Raw genomic sequence first — 23,705 nt, 5'->3', positions numbered from 1 at the left:
CTGCTGGGTGACCTTGGGCTAGTCACACTTCTATGAAGCCTCTCAGTCCCACTCACCTCACAGAGTGTTTGTTGTGGGGGAGGAAGGGAAAGGAGAATGTTAGCCGCTTTGAGACTCCTTCGGGTAGTGATAAAGCAGGATATCAAATCCAAACTCTTCTTCTCTTCTTCAGCGCAAAACTTTCTCTCCAAGACCAGATACAGGATGACACATATGGAGCAGGCACATCTTTGTGTCTCACCAGTAACCAAGGCAAGACTGTTTGGGACTTGGAAGAGAGTCTTTGTGGCCATGCCTACACTCTGGATTTTCCTGCCTGGGGTGGTGGGCATTGCCCTCCCTCTGATGATCTTCAACTGACTGCCAGAACCCTTTCTTTTCTGGCAGGATTTCAACCAACTGAGATAAAAATCCATGACTGAACCTCTGGGGAATATTTTTTCCCATTCTGGCATGTTCTTTTTATTAGCTGTGCTTCTATTTAGCCTCCAGTTTTTGCTTTTAAAAAACACCTTTGTTGCTATATGGGGAGAGCCGATATATAGTATTTATAGTGTTCTGTGTTGATGTCTGAAGGTAGCACATAGCCATCATGACCAACCCTAACTCTGTCCTCCATTAACTCATCTCACCCCATTTTAAAGCCATCTAAGCAAGTGGACTGTTACAGTTTCTTTTGACAGTGAGTTCCACAGGTTAACTTTCCACTGTGTGGAGGAGTACTTCCTTTTAGCCATCTTTAATCTCCCACCAATCAGCTTCATCTGATGACCTGAGTTGTAGGGTTATGAGAGAAGAGAATATCTTCTCTCTGCTTACTTTCTCCACACCATGCATCAGTTTTTGTTTGCTTGCTCGAGTGATTGTCAAGTGCTTCATTTGGCTACCAAGCACTGCAGCATCCCCCTCTCTGTGGAAAAAATGCTGGCTACAGATTGCATGGGGAGAGCCCATGTGCACATGGCAATTATGTTCATAGGAAAAGCCCAACAGCCCCCTTGACATCAGCATCACAAGGGTTAAAATCATGACTAAAACTAGATGAGTGCAAAGATGCATTCATGAATATTCTTGAGATTAAATCCTGCCAATTAGAAGGGACTCTTATGCATTTATTCATGCACACTTGAACGCTTCAGTTAATATTCGTGTTTGTTGCCTCATCCAGAGCTAAGCAGACTTTAGGAATATGATTCATTTTGGCTATTTTTGAATACATCAGTTATTCTCAATAATTAGCCCCAACCGGAGTCCTCCGATGTCAAGCAACATGGGACAGGAGTGGGGATACTTTATCGGCGTGATGGATGCACTCCATGTGTTAAGAACTTCTAAATCCAGAATGGGGAAACCCATAGCCCTCCAAATGCTGTTGGACTCCTACTCCCATCAGCCACAGAATGAACTTAAGGACATATGAAGGGTATGCTGGATCAGGCCAATAGCCCATCAAGGCCACCATCCTGTTCTCACAGTGGTGAACCAGATGCCTGTGGCAAACCTGCACGCAGGATTCGAGCACCAGGACACATTCTCCTCCCGTAGTTTCCAGGAACTGGTATCCAGAAGCATTTCTGCCTCCACAGTGTAGCCATCATGGCTAATAGCCTTTGATAGCCCTTAAGTTACACATGGAATGATCTCTGCTGTTGCACGTTCAGCATCTACCGCCTCAGGATTCTACCATGTCATTCATCCGCATATGTAGACCATACCCAATTGGTATTCCTGTTGAGAAAGAAAACAGTGAGGCACTTTCTTGCTGAATAACTCCTGCAGAGGTACCTAACACAGGCACCTTTATTAATACGAAGCCAACACAAGTTGAATGGTCTCTAAGGATGTGACCCCAAACTTATAGAAGTCGCAGTTTGCATCCATAGTGATTTCAACAGCCCTTTGATCAGGTTCCTCATAATGATCCTTTCAAAATGAAATGTGTGAGCTGGAAAGTTAGCAGCCAGCAAGTGCTAACATAATATTGTTTTAAGCAATTATTTGATGCTTTAGATATATTCATGGGCATTTGGCAAAACGGCGTGGAATGCCAGAGAAAACAAGGCAGAGTCTCTGCATCACAATGGCAAAGCAGGGCCGAGAGTCATAACAGCATAAAATACAGACATTCCAAGCAGGGTAAATGAAAGGTGGATGGGTATCAATGCCAAAATGGCAACCATGTTGTTTTCCAAGTCTGTTTTCCAGGGCTGTAAGCCAAATTTCCTTTGCCTGACCACACCAACTGGAACAAAGTGCCATAGAAGGTTAAGTCACCTTGACATCACAGTGATGATGTGTCAAACACAGGAAATTTGAAAAGAGGGGGCTCACAAAAGACTTCGCACAGCTTGCCCACTTGTGACGATTTCCATGTTTTGTTTAGCTAGCGGCAAGACCTTTGTGCTTTTCTCTCCTTTTAACTCGTAGCACACTTCAGACTTTTGTTTCATGTCTCCCCCCCTCTCCTTTTTCAAGTACAAAAATGGTTAAACACAAGCACAGCCATTAATATCCAGGGTGAACAGTAGATGGCTTTGAAAACACAGACTAAAAATACCCTGTTTGTTTTGTTACATTTTTTATCCAAACCTTTCTCTAGGACAGGGGTGTGCAATCAGGGGTTACTTGTGAGCCTCCAGGCATCTCTACATGGTCTCTGGGACTGTCCAATGGTTATACCCATCCCAAGGCCATGTCCCTAAGTAGCCATGCTGCGATTCCTCCTCCAGTTCTGTTCTCTGGCTGGATTGTGTCCTTGAACAGTGACGGTGTATCTTGGGGAATGGTCAAATGGTATTTTTAAGAAACTCACCTTTCAGCTCATACTCTTAAAATACCCTGGTTATACTGCAAAACAATAATATTGAATACAATCATACTTCGCAAGTCGAACATTTTGGCTCCCGAACGCTGCAAACCCGGAAGTGAGTGTTCTGGTTTGCGAAAGTTCTTTGGAACCCGAATGTCCGACGCGGCGTCCACAGCTTCCGATTGGCTGCAGGAGCTTCCTGCAGCCAATTGGAAGCCGTACCTTGGTTTCCAAATGTTTTGGAAGTCAAACAGACTTCTGGAATGGATTCCGTTCGACTTCCGAGGTACAACTGTATATCCAAGAAGTAGGCCTTTAAACAGCAGAAAGAGAAGGGAGTGAAGTCACACCGTACATTTAAAGTGCTATGATACCACTTTAAACTCTCGTTGCTTTCTCCAAATTTTGTTTGTAGCTTGTTAAGGGTGCTGAGAGTAGTTCGGAAAAGACCCCTATTCCCACCACAGAGCTACAGTTCTAAGAGGTCCCTGTGAAGAGGGACAGATTGTTAATCCATTCTGGCATTCGGTATTCTGAGCTAGATGGACTAGTCTGACTCAGTGTAAGGCAGGCAACTTCTTCTGTTCCTTATTCCAGAAATTTACCACATCTGTAAAATGCCTCCATTTCTGAAATTACAACCTGGCAAACCATAGGTAGGAAGGAACTATGTACTACTGAATTATTCTGGATGACTCCGTTTAAAAGCCTATCACTCTGTTCCTTTAATTACTGCAAATTATGTTGCATTTAAACAATTCTAAAGCACAGTCCATGTCTGGCCTTGTTGTTTCATGTGCCCTGAGGATGAACTTCAAATCTGGCATGAAACTTTTTGCTCGAGTTTACAATACAAATGGTTAGTGGAAATAAAGTGGCATTAGGAATGTTTTTGTTAACTGTGCCAGCTCAAACCCACATAACTCATGCACTGAATTGTTATGGTTTTGCAAAGAGCTATTTGTTTTATTTTATTTTTTTAATGCATTAATTAAATGGCAAATAAAGCTACTAACCTCATGTGCTGGAATGGGTGCCAAAATGGACATTATAAAAATGTTCGCTTTGGTATTAGTTCTGTGTTTATGGGGTGTCTCATGTCTCTAAAACCTCCCCAGATCACTATTCATCATAACCTATCAAGCACATTCATCACATTTCTTTTCCTGTTGCACTCCAAAGAGCCCCTTTATTAATTTAAGGGAAGAAAAATGGGGAAGGAAGCCCATTTGAGCTATTATCGTTTTCTTGAAGAGGAAGTGATAGTATTCAAACTGTCAATTCTTGGCTTCCTTCCATCCCCACCCCTCTCTCTGTGTGATCTGGGGGGGAAGGGGGGAGGGTTTCAGTCCAATTTGAACCAATCTCCATTTTACAAAGGTTGTGTCCAGTCAAAAGGCCAGCGTAGCAGTTATGATGCAATGAATAACAGGGTTTCAGCAACCAAAGAGCCTTACAACAGGTAATAAAACCATATTAAACAATATTCCATTAGGGCCCCTGCAGATTGGTGGTTTTTTGTGGGTCTATTCTGCAACAAGTCATTGATGAAATAATAGTGGATTTCTATTGGACCATCCAAGGGACGCTGGTGGCGCTGTGGGTTAAACCACAGAGCCTAGGACTTGCCGATCAGAAGGTTGGTGGTTCGAATCCCAGCGACAGGGTGAGCTTCCGTTGCTCAGTCCCTGCTCCTGCCAACCTAGCAGTTTGAAAGCATGTCAAAGTGCAAGTAGATAAATAGGTACCGCTCTGGCGGGAAGGTAAACGGCGTTTCCGTGCGCTGCTCTGGTTCACCAGAAGCGGCTTAGTCATGCTGGCCACATGACCCAGAAGCTGTACGCCAACTCCCTCGGCCAATAAAGCGAGATGAGCGCTGCAACCCCAGAGTCGGTCATGACTGGACCTAATGGTTAGGGGTCCCTTTACCTTTATTGGACCATCCACCCAACATTCCAGTTAATTGGCTGTTCAGCGATGCTTCCCTAATATTACTGCATTATATCCATCTCAAGGGGCACTTTTGCACTGCAGCACAACTAAAGTGGGACAAAAAAACCACCCAAATCCCCAGATTATCTGTAATATGAAAAGTTACAGGATTTCAGCAGATAGCTGCAGCACATGCAGAGACTGGAAACTTTTGTCTACGTAAATGGTACTAAAAGAGAGTTCATGTATACCTGCCAATGCTATGTATACCATGTTTTGGGAGAGAATGACTACCGTTGGGGGGGAAGGTGGTGTATAATAATAATAATACCTTTATTGTCAATTTACAACCTGTGTACAATGAAATTAACCAAGCCTCTCCCCCCCCCCCAAACACTCAATCTCACTGCACTCTGTGTGCTTGTCGCACAAACATATAATTGCAAGAAATACATTAAACACTGTCAACTGTTCCCTAGTTTCTTTTGGTGGACCTTAATCGTGTTCAGACTTACCCCCCCACCACCACCACCACCACAATCAAATCCTGGAAGAGCCACATCTTTGAAATTTCTCTGAGATTTTACTGTAGTCTCATTAAAGTCAATAGAGATAACATACGCAAAGAAGAAGAAGAGGAGAGCAAGTCTAGAAGTGCAAATTCCATGAATGTTGTTTCAGGCATTTTAATGAAGCCCAGCATTTTGTTTAAAGAAAAAAAAAACACTTACAGGCCACCTCTAACCAATAATTAGTAGCAAGGGTTTTTATCCAACCTCAAAAAGAATTGTTTGGGTGATACGCTATATGTGGTTTTATAGCTTTAAAATCCCTTGGGGCTATCTTTTCTGGGAAAGGGAAGATAAATCTTTGTTTTAAAGTAATTTAATGTGTTGAGTTCTTTCTGTTCATTCCCTACTGAACAGCAGTCCTCATCTCAAGAGCTAAACTATTATTCTAGTTTGTGACAGCTGCCTTCACCAGAATAAGAACTGGATTCTTATTTTTATCGTAAAAGTTTCCAGCAAAGAATGCTTGCAGGATAATATTTGCAGTAAAATGCCGTTTGTCAATGGTCCAGTCCAGTATACAGTGTTATGATCTGTGAACAGTGGGGTTTTTTCCCTTGAAGGGTGAGGTTTTAAAGAAATGTGGTGCTAAGAAATATGGCTGTCCCACATGATGTCGACGGGTACTGAAGAGTGTGGGGTTTTTTAATTATTTTATTTATTTATTACTAAAAACTTTTTAAAGCTTCATTTAAGTGTTTACTTAAAGAAAAACAACCCCAAGTTACTTGCTTTAAACAATAAATAAATAAATCCCAGAGGTCTTCAGAGGCAGCATTATTGACAGCCTCATGTTCTGTGGCCTATCAGAAGCCTATAATGGCCTCTTGGAAGACACAAATAAGCCCTGAAAAAGTTGTTGTGAAACTGCAAAGTTTCTTTTTTTAAAAAAGAAAAACACATGGAAGGATATATACCACTTGGCCACCTCTTAATTTGTTTTGAGTTTTAAAAAAAGTGCAAGAGACAACCTCTTATGCCCTCCATATGGAGGGAAATGAATCCCTTTCAACATGAATTCCTTTCAAACATAATCTGCACTGACTTGGCGGACCAGTTGCCAAGACTGAAAGTCCCTGCCATCTAAATTCCCTCCCCTCCAGGGCTTTTTCTAAGCAATCAGAGACTGCGCCTGCGTGCAGCCAATCTCTCCTCTGCCCTTGTCACAGCAGGAGAGGGAGACACCTGAGACTCTTCACCAGCTGGACTCATCTCTGCCTCTTGACCTCGCTTCTCCCACTCTCCAACTTCTGATTCTGGACTCCAGTCTTTCACAGACTCTCCCAGTCTGCCACCCCTTCAGCTTCCGACACTTCCTCCTCTCAGTCTTCTCCCTCTATCTATTCATCGTTGTTCCACCACCACTCCCTGGGCTCCTCGCCTTCTTCTCTTGCTGGTTCCTCAGCCGGTTCCTCCCGCCATTCCTCTGCATCCAGCCAGTCCGTGACAGACAATACTTAATTCTACATAAACATGCACAGAATTGCACTCTTAAGATTTCTTAAATGGGTTGATAGACCTACATTTTATATACATTTTGAACTTTTAAAACCATATGTTCCCCATGTCTTTTGTTCATTCACATAGGACCAGTGTTCCACCTGTGCCCCCTCACAAGAAATTTGGTGCAGCTGGTGACTCTCCCATTTTGTCGAACAGATGTTTCTGAAAACAATCAGGAATTAGTGAAGGCCAAATTCATTATGTCATTCAACTCGTATGATTTCTAAGTCTATATAAATTCAGCAAGAGTTTTTCAAGAGTGGCTTTCAAAATGAAAAGCTTTTGAGATTTCTGGATGCCAGCATTATTCTCTGAATAAGATTCCTGTCATTAGAATTACTTTAAAGAACTGCAGGGCTCCTTCTCTCTCTCCACATTCACTCTGTCTCTCTTTCTCTCCCCTTTTCAAATAAAATGTGGCAGATCCGACCTCAAATGTAATTTTGGACCCAGAACTGTTTATGGAACATTCAGACGAATGAGAAACATGGAATTTGTGAGCAGCTGTAAGATTCTGTTTCAAAGCAGAAAGCTGGAATTTCTTATTTTTGTTTTAGAAAATGCCAATATACTTTGCTGGCATGGTGATACAGCACATGAAAGACTTGCCGGGGAGAGGAGAGGAACATGGATCCCCTCCTTATTCCAAGGGGATATTGCTTCCTTTTATGCAATTTAAATTCCTTTGGCTGGAAGTTTTCTTCCAGATGATAGAACGTCTGCAATCTGGAAGACCGAAAGCAAAGCTGGGTGGGAAGGAGGAAGTTGCAGCCTGTGAGGCAGAGAGCAGGTTGGTGATCTCTACGAGGGAAGTGTGGGCTCCCATGATAATAATAATAATAATAATAATAATAATAATAATAATAATAATAATTTAATTATACCCTGCCCATCTGGTTGAGCTTCCCCAGCCAGTCTGGGAGGCTTCCAATAGGCGAGATTGTTTCTTTGTCTGTGAGCACAAGACAGAAACCCTCCCCAGGTGCTACAGCGATGTATACAGTACACGCATAGGCTGTGGGGATGAGCATGCAAGCTCTAGCCCTTGTTTTCATCCTCATTGTCCTCCACAAACTGGAGAGCAACGATCTAAAGCAGACAGGCTTCTGCACTTCTATAATCTCCTTGCACTCTTTAGATCCCTGATTTCCCAGTCACTTTAAACTACGGTAATCTGTGGCAAAGCATCAGCACCACAGCTGCCAGCGTAGTGTAGTGGTTAAGAGCGGTAGTCTCGTAATCTGGTGAACCAGGTTTGTGTCTCCGCTCCTCCACATGCAGCTGCTGGGTGACCTTGGGCCAGTCACACTTCTTTGAAGTCTCTCAGCCTCACTCACCTCACAGAGTGTTTGTTGTGGGGGAGGAAGGGAAAGGAGAATGTTAGCTGCTTTGAGACGCCTTCAGGTAGTGATAAAGCAGGATATCCAATCCAAACTCTTCTTTTTCTGCTGGAGCATCCCACCCACAATGGCTCAACTTTGAGGAAGGAGATGTGGTAGGCATTCTGGAGGACCCCACAGAAGCCTTGCAGGGCAGATCGGTGAGAGAAACAAGAGCAAGTCACCAGGGGCCCAGAAGCAGTGGCCCAGAAGCCAGCCAGGAAGACAGCAGCAATGATGGTGGTGTGCGGTCCTGTGGGTGGCCCACAATCCTCCATCATCCCAGGCCATGGTAACTCAGCATGGCTCATGGTAGGGCCAGCCCTGTTCTCCTTATATATTAGATCTATGCCTTACTATGGCCTCTGGATGCTGTTGGAAACCGACTCCCATCAGTCACAGTCAGCATGACCAATGGTCATGGATGATTGAAATTGTAGTCCCTGAGACCATCCCTGAGTCAAAGCATTCAGCAATATGAGAACAGATGAGAAAGCCACTCCTAATGTAGAAGTGTATTATTTTGCACATTGTATAAATTGGCTTCCGGATTAGATAGAAAACTCATATGTTTCAATATCAGTACAAAGAGGCACTTATGAAAATACCTTTACATACGCTGTTATGGAGAAATGCAAATCTAAGATGACAAGAACTTTAAAGAAGCCCACCAGTTTAATTTACATTCTTTGGAGAAATTGGGATAAGTTAAAAAAAAAAAGAAAAAGAAAAAAGATTAGTCCTGTCAAATTGCCAATAGTGTTGGTTATTCATGATCCAGACTTTAATGTTGAGAAATGCTACCATTTGATTTATGGAAGAAATATGAGGCCTCTAGATATGAATATATTGCAATAAATGAAAAAGTTTTATCATATGCTGAATTAAAAGATAAATAGAGTGCAATTAATTATCTTTTGCTAAAATGCTTACAGTTCAGATCTTTTGAAAGCATAATTAAGTTTGGGTTATGGAAAACAACAGAATTTGAAAGGGCAATAATAATGATTAATAAACATTTATTGCCCAAAATGTACAAGCTGCATTTACAGTCTGAATGTGAAATGGAACAGGTCAAGGAATTTATGACTCATTGGGGTCAAGAATTTGGCTAATATTAAAATGTCGGTTTGGGAATATCTATGGTTGCTAGGCTTTAACTTTTCCTTGACTATGAAGATTTAAAAAAATAGCTTTAAAATGATGACAAGATGTATTCATATCAAATAAGTATTGCTTGTTGCCCAAAGTGTAGGAAATGTAAAAATGAACAAGGAGATTGCTATAGTATCTGGCCAGGTTTTTCATTAAATAAAAGGGACGATACTGGAGGAAGATTAAAAAAAAAAACCAGTGGAAAAAATTCTAGGATGTTTGATTATGTTTGTTCTTTTATATATGTGTATTTTGTCATATAGATTAATATATATATAGCATGGTGAATTTGCTAATTATATGGCAGTGACTGCTAGAGTTTTTTATGCAAAATATTGGTAGACATACATTTTCAGAAGGGTGATCTGTCCTTCCTTTCCAGCCTCTGCTGGGTGATGCAACTTGGTAAGATCCCTGGTTTCTCTCTCTTGCAGTAGCATGAAGCGAAAAGGAAGGTGCAAATCTCTTTGGCTTATCTAGTCACCAATCCCCAAGCAGCCCTTCCAAATTAAATGATAAGTATATTAAAGAGCAAGGTGGAAGGTGCAAAGACGCCAAGACGTAGCAGATAAATAGCATGCAAGGTTCACCACTGTCATGCGCTGGAATGTGGTAGTGATTGGGAGAATCCTACATTTAAAGATTTCAAAAGACAAGAGGGAGGCTGAGAGGGAACCCAGCCACCGTGTGGGTGGTGGGGAAGGAACTTCTAGCCAATATCCCATTGATGACTAAGTCACAAAGAGGTTGACTTGACCCCTTCATGGGGAGCTAAAAGAAAAGTATAGCTGAAAAGTGCCACCCATCTTCCTCCCAGGAAAAAAACGAACACAAGTCCATGGCTGAGGGCAGCATGTGGTGACATAGGAGCAAGCAAGAGTTGTTGCAATGGAACCATTTTGACAGCTAAGTTGGAATCATTAGCTGCTGGGCTAATGTTCTTCAGCTCTGAGCTTCAGCTCTACAAACAGGCATGCTGTAGAGTCTCCAGCTCAGGAGACAGGCAAGGTTCAGGGCTCTCAGCTTGCTGCTGGAGATCAGGACACCACTGAGCCTGAAGGTGATGAACATGAACCTCCAGAAGAACCTCCCACATCTGTAGGGACAAAGCCCAGGCCGTCGCAAACACCTTCTCTTGAGCCCAAGTTATCAAATACCTCCCACAGAACCTCACCGGTCCAGTGGCACAAGGAAGGCACCAAGTGGGAGGCTAGGGAACAGAAGGGACATACCCATTCTCAGGCCAGTGTTGTCCCTTTCAGAATTGAAAGCGAGCAACAAAGTGGCCTGGGAGAAGTAGTCCAGGGGCAGAGGCTTCAAAAGGTTCAGTCTGCTCTCAGCTTTTATTGGAGCAAGTTGCTCACTGGGAGCTGTCTGTGGTCCTGCAACTCCTGACCCGCCTTGCCCATGGGATCCAGCATCAGACCAGGACACGACCCTCTGGTGCCCAGCTTAATGGATGCTGGATGGCGGTGGTCATGCTGACACGCCCAGGCACCCACTGGGTGTGGTTTAATTCACTTAGCAAGAAAAGCCATAGACTGCTCTAGGCCTGAACCCACCAGCAATTTTGTGCCGTTCAGGGCAATGAATCAATCTGCAAGGTATTCCGTATCCCCATTTCCAGCCAATGACAGGAGATCCTCTTTGAAGCTACATAATAGCCCTTGTTCCTTTTCAGTTGTTCTTTCCTTAAGCCCTCGGTTTAATGATGTGTGAGAAGGAAGTGGCTTTTTGTCTTCCTCCCTCTTCCTCCCTAGCTGCAGATTTATACTCCTGTTCCAAGAACTACAATTTAATAATGGCATTTCAATAAATTCATCTCTCTCCCCCCCCCCGCCCCTTTCATTCCCCGAGAATGGTATGTTTCTTTTCTTTTTTTAATGCTCTCTATTCCTGGTGCAAGCAATAAAATATTAAAGTTATTCTTTGTAGTTGCCCTATTGGAGGAACGCCACCTCTCCAAAGCCCCCATCTTTGACAGTGATTGAGGTACAGGAAACTTAAAATAAAATCACCACCCTTTTCCTCTTTCCTTTTGGCAACGGTTTCCAATCTGTACAGAGACAAATACTAGGTTTGAAATATTGCCTCGGAAAAAAGGGAGCCACTCCCAGCCCTCTGGGGTTGCCTTCATCAAGCTAGATTCTGTTGCTGAGAGATATGCATATAGTACATAAGAGCTTTGTTCTGGGGCTGATTCAAACCAGCCACCCTCAAGAAAGGCCGTGAACCAAACCAGAACCTCTCATATCTCTAATTTCCTCCTTTGTGGGCAATGTTTTCATCTAAAACTCCTGTTTCCCCCTTGCATATTTTCACCTGATGCAGGGGGACAAGGGGCCGGCCTTATCATTAAGCAGAGGGAAGCACCCACCCTGAGACAACTGATTTTCCAAGTCATGAAAAAGCTGCAAAGTGTTAGTTATTTATTATCACTGTGTTATTACAGACAGGGAGAGGTGTTTGTGGAATATTCTGCCTTGGGTGACAAAATAACTGGGCTGGTGGATATCATGTCCCTGGACTTGGAATGGGGAACCATTTGCCACTTGAGCACTAACAGCAAAATGTTTATCTGGCCAGCCCTGCAGAAGGAAATGTGACCTCTGTTTTGTTTTTACTGCTATACATCGCAAGCAGCACCTGGCATAAGGAAAATCTGGGACAAGGAACATAGGAAGCCGCCTTAGACTGAGTTAGACCACTGGTCCATTTAGCTCCGGATTGTGTGCTAAAACTGGCAGCAGCTTTCCAGGATTTCAGGTGGGATCTCTCCCCGCCGCCATACCTGGAGATGCCAGTGATTGAATCGGAGACCTTCTGCATGTAAAACAGATTCTCTGGTACTGAGCTACCCAAGGAAGTCATGATCCCTGAAAGTTTTTCCCTCTGCTCACCCAGGCAAGCCTCTAGGACAGGCGTCCCCAAACTCAGCCCTCCAGATGTTTTGGGACTACAACTCCCATCATCCCTAGCTAACAGGACCAGTGGTCAGGGATGATAGGAATTGTAGTCCCAAAACATCTGGAGGGCCGAGTTTGGGGGTGCCTGCTCTAGGAAGCGGTGAATCTGTCAATCTCAGTTTCTCATTTCCCCAATCTTAATTTCACTTCTCCACATTTCCACAACGGTTTATGAAAAACAAGTCCTCATGAAAATCCATGCAAATTTCAGTGTGTGTGTGTGTGTGTGTGTGTGTGTGTGTGTGTGTGTAATTTTGCCTAGCAATACACATTTTTGTGAGTGAGTTTCCCCAACTATAATATATTTTCTGTGTTATTTTCACAAACACGTGCATTTTTTTTATGCACAACTGACCCTAGTGTATGCATTTTGGAGCCCATTACCTGACTGAAGAGCTGCATTGCAAAATTCGGAGAAGTGCAAATTTCAAAGGCTAGTCATGCTACTGTTTGCATATTGTTATTGCAAATTTAGTCAATTCAACTTTAAATGCAAACTCAATCAAATTCCTTCTTCATCTATACAAGACTCCCTCTGCACAATCATACATGCCTGATCCTAGTGCTGGAATTAACAATGGGGCCAGAGTGGGGACTGACCCCCTTACATGTTGTAATGGCCTCCACTACTGTTTTACAGGGGCCATGATTTGGCTAAAATTGCTGGGGGTAGGACATGGGACTGGGGAATTCACTAAAAGCTCACTCAGAACATTACCTGGTTCATCATGTTATAGCATGGATAGGCAAACTAAGGCCCAGGGGCCAGATCTGGCCCAATCGCCTTCTAAATCCGGCCCGTGGACGGTCCGGGAATCAGCGTGTTTTTACATGAGTAGAATGTGTTCTTTTATTTAAAATGCATCTCTAGGTTATTTGTGGGGCCTGCCTGGTGTTTTTTACATGGGTAGAATGTGTGCTTTTATTTAAAATGCATCTCTGGGTTATTTGTGGGGCATAGGAATTCGTTCATCCCCCCCCAAAAAAAAATATAGTCCAGCCCCCCACAAGGTCTGAGGGACAGTGGACCAGCCCCCTGCTGAAAATGTTTGCTGACCCCTGTGTTATAGCATCTGCATTGTTATAGTGCCTGCATAGGGAGTTGTTGTTTCTCCAGCGCATGAAGAACCAGTGGTAACCTATGAACTGGGGCTATAACTTAGATCATGGCAAACACAGAGAGCAAACAGGCCTCCTTATGTGCGCACAACTCCTCAAGAGACTCCACTGGTGGCATTAGCACTCCAGTGCATTGCAAGGAACAAGAGTCCTGGAATGTAAATGGCCTCACAAGCTTCATTTATGAGGCTCTGGGCAAGTGCAGGCATGATAACCTCTGACAGGGCACCCCAGGATGTTCAGGGACGGTGCAGGCTAAGGTGCCAGAGAAATGTAACAGCAACAAGGTTTTGCAAGATAAGGTATTGGGCAGCGTGTTCTTCAACTCCATTTGCTTTGATATTGATTATCCATATTGACACAGTCTGGTGCCTTTCCAAAGCTACATTAATCATTTGCTCTAGAGATGGGGTGGGATGATTAAGGAGGCAGTCATTTTCAGATGTGGGAAATAATATATGTATCATGTGAAAGAGCCATTGAAATGAAAAGGGTGATGTCCTGTTTTATCCATTTTGTCCTGCCTGAGCTGCATCCCATTCTCATCTAGGCAACCTGTAAAACCATAAAGACAATACAAATTATATGCAATAATATTTTATCAGAAAGAGTCATTTTACTAGTTGGCCAACTTTATGAAAAGCTATTCTGTCCACCACTGTGCTCTTGTATGCTTCCATTCATTTCAGTAAAATATAATGTTTGTGGAGTGAGGGCGGGGAGGAAACCAGTAGTAGTGAATGCCACTCATATTAGTTCAAGTGATTTCTGTTCCTGACGTCAGACAAACATGCAGATTGTGACAATTTCCACTCCCATTTCTGATGACGTTCTCTGAGATGGCAGAGAAATGAAAATGGTTGGAACTCAGCTCTGCTTCACAGATTGAACTTTGTCCCTTGGTAGCTACACCATGGGATAACTAACATTTGCCTATAGCCAGATGGCTTCAATTTATATTCTCAGGACTCTGGGCTTTCTTGGAAGCAAATAAGTGGTTTCTTTTGCAATGGCAGATATGTTGCCTGAATGACATCTTCGTTGCCATTATGAACCTTCCCCTGCAATGTATAGCCTCGCGGGATGAGGGTCAACATCAAGGCCCAACAGAACATTTGCCGTAGAAAATGTGTCAGAATCCTTTGCGAGGCGCTGACATTCTTATGAGGTGGCTCCTCATAAACCAATGTGGAGAGGCTTCCCAGAGAGTAGGAGGATTGGAAAAACACCACTCTGGACAGCAGCAGCAAGGCTAAAGACAGTGATTAAAAAGGTACCGGGATAAGTGACAAACAGGGATTGTCAGGGATAAGTAATAATCATCCAGGAGGTATCTGCAGTTTTCCTTTGGAGTAACCTGGGGGACATATGGCAGCTACCCAAGAGTAAAACAAATTTACCTTGTGATAAATGCTTTGTACCTATAATGTATTTCCCAGTCCTCAGATTCAAAGAGCTCCCCCCCCCTCCTTTCAGTCTGGTTGTGCATTTAGAGAGTGTTTATTTTTGCAAAAAGCTATTATCAACCAGCTGCTCATAAACTCTCCTCTGCAATGCAAGAATCTTTGTGCTGCGTAAGTGCCTTGCCTCTCTAAGTGCATATTCCACTGGTTCGAATTAACTGCTAACTCTTTATGATTATGGCTATCATTCATCTCCAGCAATTTCAGTCAGGTTTAGACTTAGCCGTGGTGACATCATCCTGCTAAGAAAGAAGCCTGAAGGGGCTTACTGTCCTCAAGGCAAGGCTGGACCTGTGCTGGATCCGTCTTCCTGCTATCTTTCAGGGTATATGAGATGTGCAAAGCAGAGCACCTCCCCTGCCTTCCCGAAAGTCATGTTGCTTTTAAATTATGCATCCCATTCAGATCATGCGCCTCTTGGGGACTTGGGTGTTACATCTAACTAAGTAGCTGCCCCATTTGCAAATGTACCGAAATGGATTTACCATCTAACCCAATAAAATTTGCACAGGGCATTCTTTATGTCTAGAGATATCTCCCCTTTAACATCTGCGACCCATTAAGACGTGTTTCTCCTGGCTCTTGAATAAACAAAAGCCATATGAATGGGGTGTGTGTGTGTGTGTGTGTGTGTGTGTCCCTGCTGCCTCCCGCCACTCTCTCTCTCTCTCTCTCTCTGGACCTACCTTATATTATCCTTGATGTACAGGTTTTGGGAACCACAACTATTTGAGAATAAAAACAAACATACACAAAACCACACAAATGGATTGCAGAAGAATGACTGAGTCGGGCAACAGCAAGACATAGTGACACATTTATTGATTGAAGGAGTTGTAAGGGACATGACCAGTGCCCAGTCTTGTTGGGAATCTAAGGCAAGATACCCACGCAGCAGAAGTTGCCCCAAGTTCCAGTCACCACACAAAGGCAGCTTAGGGTCCAAAATAGTTTACTGCTGTAGAAAATTAGGCTTCAGTAATGCAGTTCCAGATGTTCATATATGCACACAGTTTGTAGGCTTTGCAGCTACAGATATATACAAAGCACAAAGCATTCCTGTTGCCCCAGCAATTCAAGATGTAACACAGACTGACTCATGGACAGACAGACTCACTGACTGATGCCGAATACACAGACCCAGACCCCAGCACAATAAGCTGATGTGTATTAAACACATATAGATGGCACTGGGCTGTTGCCATAGCAACTGGCTTGGCTGACTTTGCACCTGTTGGCTTATCTCATACATGCAGTGATTTGCACTCATGAAGGGAATCAACCCCTTCTTCCATGTCCAGTTCCTCCAACAAGTTTCTGAAGTCTGAGATGGACCAGGGTGGGGATGCTTTAGACTTATGCCTTACTTACAACCCCAGCAGTGTGTGTAGTTCATTGTACAGGGACCTGAAGCAGGACCCGCCCCCCCCAGGTCACTTCCAGACTGTTACTGTTTGGTGGGAGGAATTCAGTTGCATACCAGCAAGCAGGTCTGTGCTAATAAAGTGTTCTGGTGCGCTGGTGAAAACAACATCAACCAACCTTTGGCAGTAAGGAAAGTGATGGGGAGATGTGTGAAAGTGTGAGATAACAATCAATTGTCAGAAAGTCATGTAACTTCCATATAAACAAATCGGGATGGATTGGCGCTCCCAGACTCTGAGCTTTCATTTTCTTAAAAAGTAAACCTAGCCCTCCTAAAAGAAACAGCCAAAGAAAAGAGTGTCATATATTAACATTAAAGATAATATTAATCCCAGAATTGCAAGAACTGATGGAACTCAATGTTAACGTAAGCACTAAATTTATTCTGCTCATATTTAATGTTAAAATACATTTGTTACATTCTTGTGTAATTTGCATTTTTAGAACATTTTAAACGTGCCTTTCTGCATGCTTAAAGGCATGCAGTGCCCACCAGTGAAACTTTCTTTTAAAAAGCACGGCAGAGGTGATGTGTATGTGGTTCTTTGAAACTTTCCTTCTACTGTAGGGGTGGGGGACTGCTGGGCCTTCAGACGTTGCTGGATTCCAACTCCCATCAACCCAAACCAGCATGGGAATGATAGGAGTTTTAGTCCCCACAACACCTGGAGGGCCACAGCTTCCCCACCCCTCTTTTTAAGCCTCTGCTCTGCCACCTGCTACCACTTTCCCCTTTCCCAGTGTAAGGCTTTTTGCTGGTTTGCTCTACTTACCTGTGGGCAAGGTAGAAAGACTAGCGTAGCAAGAAAGGCAGAGAGCAGCAGAGGAAAGAGGCAAACTCTGTTCAAGAAGGGGCACCTCTCCTCTGCTTCAAATAATCACCCCATACTGTGCATGCGGAGACAGGCTCCAGTGGACTGAGAAGACCAGACCAATAATGGCTCCAACAGTCAAGAAGGCGGTTTCTGCATGTGCTATAGAAGGAAATGAGGGGCGGATGAGGCTCATCAACAGGGGAAGGGAGCCCATCTAGGAGAAGGAAAAATCTGATCCTAAACCTCCACTGCTCTGCAGGATATCTTTGGGAGAAGAAAAGGCTAAGGAGTACACCCTAGACAAATCTGGAGTGGAGTCCCTAATGCAGTTTAATGGTGCCTTGAATGCCTCCTTCCAGCAACTCCTACAGCCAAGCTGGTGCCAAATGTATTGCTCTGCTTTCCTTTGGACCACATCAGTGAGGCCAAGAGGGGAGTTTTGTTGTCAGGGCAGTCCAGGACTTCCATACACACTGCCCAAGCTTGTGCCCCGGGAAGGTCACTTGAGTGTTGCTAACCCAGCGGTTTGACAGAGGCACACTCCATTGTCTCTCAAGACAGACGGATGCCAATAAACAGCCACTATCCCTCAGTCAAAACCGTTTCTCCAGACCTACGCACAATACACAGCAGACTTCCTCTTCATACCTAAACTTGCTCCAAGCTACCATCGCCACGAGGGGAAAAAGTCTTCGTAATCTCCTGCCCTATCTTAGAGAATAACAAGCTGCTGCAAGCAAAATGAACAGAGCACAAGCTGTTTGCTGTCCTAGATGATGACTGCAGATTCCAAGGGTTTCCAGGCCCCTCCTGCTGTTCTTTCTTCTTCTTCTTCTTCTTCTTCTTCTTCTTCTTCTTCTTCTTCTTCTTCTTCTTCTCTGGACTGGAATTTTAATGGTTCTGATAAGAGAGAAACGCCACCTTTCATCAGATGGTTTGTTTATTTTAGCTCTTCGCTTCCTTCCCTGCAATTGCTTCTGCACACAACCCTGCGCTATCAGTTGAAGACAGGCAACCTTTTCAGCCATCCTCACCAAAGCACTTGAACCATCCATTACCCTGAACCTGTTTGCGATAATAATAAATAAATGAATTATCAGCAGTGGTAGCCCCAGGGGGGAAATCTGGGCAGGGGCCACACAAGGGGGAAAGAGAAATAACAGTGTGTGTTAATGAGAAGAGTTCAGAATTGGGGGGGGGGAGTAGAAGAACAAGCTCCTTCTTTTTTGGGGGGTGCCTGCCCCCCTGTCCCTCCTATGGTTATCAGCCGCACTTGCATGGGATGTCAGCAAAGGAAGTGAGGCTTCACCCATGCTTCGGTCTGGACTTGAAAAATGAAAAGAATGAAAGGTCAATTGAAAGATCAAATGACACAGCAATCCTGAGCAAGGAGAGCTATTATAGTTGGGGCACTGCAGGGGTTAAAGATATGGAAGGCGAGGTTCCTGGTTCAAGTCTATCTTCAGCCACCAACTCACTGGGACTGACATTGCTGGTCGCATGAGAGGAGGAATCCACATCACAGCTCCTAATTGAACTTCCTCTTTTTCTGTTAGCTATTGACACAGCTAATAGCAGTCTTCCCACCAGATACAAATTGGGAGAGTGCTGCTGCTTTCAGGCCCAGCTTGTGGGCTTTTGGGAGGGTTACAGTTTGGAGAGTCAGTGTGGAAGATACCCATCGATCCCTTCCAAACCTGTGGTCCTTGTGTGTGAGAGGTTAGAATCTGTAAGAGGAAACCTGTTGAACCTGTTAGATGAGTTCCTCTGTTAAGGTAATGACTTCATCTGGCCAGTTCAGCACCACCATTTACATGTCCAAAGGGTGAGTCCTGGGTGGGCCTTTTTGCTACCTTACCTGGCTGGATTCTACATCATCCTAGGAGTGAGAACAACAGGCCAAGTGGGGCTGTCTGTTTGCGAGTTTAGGCCAGAAGATGGAAGCACAGAGGCTTATTTTGCTCTATGCTGGATACAAAACTATGATTTGGGGATCTCCCACAGAACCTAGTGGGGAGGCAAGATCTGTGGAGTGTTAATGATGTGAGCCCTTCCTTCCTATGCTCAAGGGTAAATAAAAGCACATATCCAGTCTCCATTGACCATCATTCCAAGGAAATGGAACCCTGGGTAAGTCCTGGAACCCCTGGAGTCTCTGACTTCTCAGAGACATGCAACAATATGAATAATGATATTCAGGGTGGAGGGTCTTTTCTCCCTCGTACCTGCAATGCTGCTCCAGTAGGGTTCCAGGTGCAACAAGCCCTGGGAAATCTAATATTGCATGTGCTGTTGTTATCTCAAGCCGAACGGGGAATGTGCATAAAGAGGCATCAGCGTGCATCTTCAAACAACCTTTTCACTCCCCAGCAATGTATGATGTGTATTTCTTTTTCATGGCAGCAAATAAATCTTTGCTTTTACTATGTTGTGCCAGCAAACAATCTTCCCTCGTTGAATCATTTGCCTGCCTGCTGCTGTGCAAAGATGCAAACAGATGTCACACACTTCGATGTTCAAAGAACAGCTCCAGCCATCCTTGATGGGGAGCCTACCTGGCCGAAGGTTACATGATACAGCACTAAAAGTTCTGGAATGCCAGTAGAGAAATCACGCTGGTTACAGAATCATTGGTGCTAAGAAAGAAAGAAAAAGCTTTCCTAATTGTTTTTCCTTGGCAAATCTTGCCCCTTGCTCTGGAAAAAGGATTTTGTTCATTTTAAGTAGTTTTCCAGAGTGGCTGTTGGATGTTTTTTTTATAAAAAAAAATGGTAGACTGGAAGTTTTTAACGATGGGCTATTTATGCCTTTCTGTAACCCAAACAAAATTGGTCTTGTTTTGTTAGTAGGGGAAAACACCCTTCAGTCAGAGCACTTACGGTCAATGGTCCAAAAACTCTTCTAAGTTACTGCTGTTCTGGAGCCTTATTTACCTCGTGGATCAACTGAGTGCAGTAGCAGCCGTGGGTTAAAGGCTCAGGGTCCCATGTCCTCCCTTCAGAAGCATGTGTGTGGCTTCTGTCGAAATCAATGGAAGCACTGTTTATGCATCCAAAAGCCAAATTTGGCTCTGGGTTTTTATAGTTTCCCCATAGAGCTCAAATTGATTCCAGCGTAATAGCTATTTCTTTACTATGCAGACTACTCCATGCATCAAAAGGCTGGCTGGAGCCTTCACAACTTGATGGTAGCTTCAGGGACCGTGTGTATTCTGATGAGCTTTTCCAGTCCAGCCTAATCCTCTTCAACTGCCTCCAGCTTTCTCTTCTTGTTGTTCCTTTCACTGTTTATAGCGTTGAGAGCAGATTTCAGTGGAGGAGTGTATTTCCAGGAGCATATTTTCACCACAAACAGGTAATTCTCTTTTCCCAAGAAACCCTGGGAATGATAGCTCAGGGCAGGTGTGCCAATTCTATTGGGCTGAGATAACTTTGAACACCCATAGTATTTGTTGGCAGGGGGCTGGGCCTGAGGAGAGAAGGCACCGCTGGTGCCCCACACATGCCTGCATCTCCCTTGCTACTGCTCAGCTGTCTCCGCTGGTGCCTCCTCCTCAGAGACACGCCACCTTCCTTCCCTCCTCAGTCTGGGCATGGTCATGGAGGCCTCCTCCTGATGATGCGATCGTCGCATGTGTGACATCACACATGCATGCTGATGGACAACTTGCTACTCTCTTTCTTAAGGTTAGAATAATAGAATCGTAGAGTTGTAGAGTTGGAAGGGACCGCAAGGATCATCTAGTCCAATTCCCTATCACCCGACATGAGGCTCAAACCCATGACCCTGTGATTAACAGTCTCATGCTCTACCAACTTAGCTAATTGGAATCAAACCAGTTCTTTATCTTTAAACTGGATTTGGACCAGAAAGCCCTTAAAAGTGAAGACCGTGCTCTGTACAATCAGTAACACCTGGTCAATATGCTACAATTGTCAAGGCAAGTTGTAGTACTGCCCTTAGTGAGCACTAAAAACGATCTTCTGGAAAATGCTCATTTTAAAATCCAAGTGAAAGGAGTTCTGATAAATCTCCAAGGAGTATCCAATCAATTAAAGAGCCTCAAAAGAGAAATGGAAAACCACATACTTCCAAAGCTTTTAGGGCTGTTTCCAATTCAAAACACTGGTTAGTTCTTGCAACATGGAAGTTTCACCTTAATTGCCTTTAGGGAATAACTGGACCAGATCAAGACAGAAGTTTGATGTTATGCATTCTTAAAATGCAAGGGAGCAAAAGATGAAAAGCAGCATGGCCATGGATTTCAGGACATCTTGAGAAGATGCAAAGAAACTGTGGACTTTGCATAAATATTTGTCAAAATCCAAGAAAGCCAAACCAAGATGGTAGATTAGCAGTGAAAACAATCAGCCATGAACTCACAGCCATTCAGTCCATCAGCTGCTTGGCCCATTATGCAGGCATGTCAGCCTCCCTGCTCTACAGTACGCAAGGGAGATGGTTGCATAGTCCATGACTGGGATGAGTTTCCACTGATGGAGACCTAGTCCACACATAATACATGATTGCTGTACTTGATGCACTACTAATCCACTGAAAACCATTGTGTTGAAGTGGTACTTGGGTCCCTTCACATATGCCAGGTTGCTGCAGCCATCAAATCATGCCCGCCAGTTGTTATGGGCCACAGCTATCATCACCCCTGACCATTGGCCATGATGGCTAGTGCTGCTCAGAGTGATAGTCCTAAACAGTTGGACGGCACCAAGTTGGGAAAGGCTAGCATGGAGCTTTGTTGCTATGACTACCATAGGCCACAATATTTTGCGGGGACATCTAATGATGCTTTATGAATGTTTGCAAGATGCCTTTAGCTTAGAACGAGCAGTGTGCAGCTGAAGAAATCATGACAACAATAGTCTTAAACCATTGGTTTGGCTTATTTTTAAAATGTTTTAAAGATTTTGTCTTGTTGCTAGGCAACAGCTCCTGCTGTGGACCATGAGACAAAGGGGTAGAGCGGGAGTAGCCAACATATTCTTCAGATGTTGAACTCTCAACTCCCATCATCCCCAGCCCAAGTGCCCAAAGATTAGGAAAGACGGGAATTGGACTGGAAATTTTTTTTTATCACCCCTTATATAGCCAGTTGATCACTGAGCTCTGCAGGTGAGGGACCTCCAGAAACCAGACCTTTAGTGTCGTGGCACCTATCCTTTGGGATCCCCTCTTGTTAAATATTAGACAGGCACCGTCTCTTGGCTCATCCACAATTCTGCATGCCAAGGAAGCACAGGTTGCAACAGTTTCCCACTTATTCTGCACTTTCTAGGCAAAGCTTTTGCCTTTGCACCACTGCTCCCCCCAAGAAAACCTGCTCTTTAGCACTAAACCAGAGTGGACAGTGATCTGCAGAATTGCCATTTGCTAAACCACAGCTTTTCTTGGAGGAAAGTGTCGGGGCAAGTGGAGGTGTGGCTAAGCCCGCCATTGTCTTTTTGGTGCCAACTAAAGACCTTCCTCTTCCACCAAGCCTTTCAGATAGAGATCTTTTCTAGCATGCATGTTGTTTGGATTGTTTTCCATATGCTTTAAAGGCTTTTTTTTTTTTTTTTTTTGCTTTACCACTTGTCATTTTCCACCCTGGGCTCCTTTGGGAGAAAGGGCGGGATATAAAGTAAAGAAAAGTGAACAAGACCTCACTTGATTTTTATAATAAAAACATGCTCCTTTGTTTTAATGCCACCTGAGTGCTTCTGCACAAGTCCTTCTAGTTTGAATTCTGAAGGGGAAATAAGAGGAGATTATTCTCTTGGAGTTAGGGTGGAATCCTGGCTTGAGATATGGCCTGGAAACTTTTGCCCATTTTTCGAACAGACCTAGGAATTCTGGTTTTCTGCTCGACTAGGCAGCCTCTTCCACGGCACCTCGTTTGTTCACTGAAAAACATTGCTCAAAAACCCAAATCTGACTCATATGTTTGCTGCTTGGCAGCGTGAGTATAATAACTCTCCACTGTGTGGAAGCCTCCTTTATGCCACAGGCAGTAAATAAATACAGGAGATGCAAACCATACTTACATAAACTAATACCACTTGTAAAAATATCAAGCGATTTAGCATACAAGCGATTTAGCATACAAAGTGCAACTGTTGAGAGGGAGGTCGAGATGAACAACGCCATTGTAATAAGGCTGTGGCATGGAGTGCTCCCTTTTCCTTTACCAGGGAAGATATTGCCGCAACTTGTAGCACTCAGCAGAAAGTAGTAGCACATCCAAGTGCCAGCACGCTACTATACCAAAAGGACACTCTGCCTTTCAGACAGCAGAACTGTTCTAGATAGAAGCAATTCTGCTGTACAAGGTGGGGTCTGGGGTTCTGAGGAGGTCCACACATACCCTCCAACATACCCACACGACATCATGGAGCCCAAAAAATGCACTTTTCTGGGGGCTGTGCTCGCAGGTTGGGGGGGGGGAGAGATCTTGGCATGAAATCACACAAGATCACAGCACTCAAAATGGCTGCTAATCTCCTACAAGAGAAAATGGAATGTCCCATTTTTCCCAGGACTCTTGTGGGGTATGCTACTGGATGGATCTATGTC

The 23,705-nt window shown here is 44.0% G+C and overlaps 1 long non-coding RNA gene across 1 annotated transcript in view; it reads left to right on the top strand.

The window, feature by feature from the left end:
• The first annotated feature begins 14,314 nt into the window (after window positions 1-14,314).
• Window positions 14,315-23,705, top strand: part of LOC310743724 — a 75,949-nt gene continuing 66,558 nt past the window's right edge. The window contains exon 1 of the long non-coding RNA XR_014539189.1: window positions 14,315-14,693. This is a non-coding gene — a long non-coding RNA (uncharacterized lncRNA). The remainder of the gene's footprint in view (window positions 14,694-23,705) is intronic.

This window comes from Podarcis filfolensis (genome assembly GCF_964270895.1).
Source record: "Podarcis filfolensis genome assembly, chromosome: 10".
In the NCBI taxonomy this organism is placed as follows: Eukaryota; Metazoa; Chordata; class Lepidosauria; order Squamata; family Lacertidae; genus Podarcis; species Podarcis filfolensis.
The sequence above is the reverse complement of the archived record's forward strand: the minus strand, read 5'-3'. Positions and strand labels throughout refer to the sequence as shown.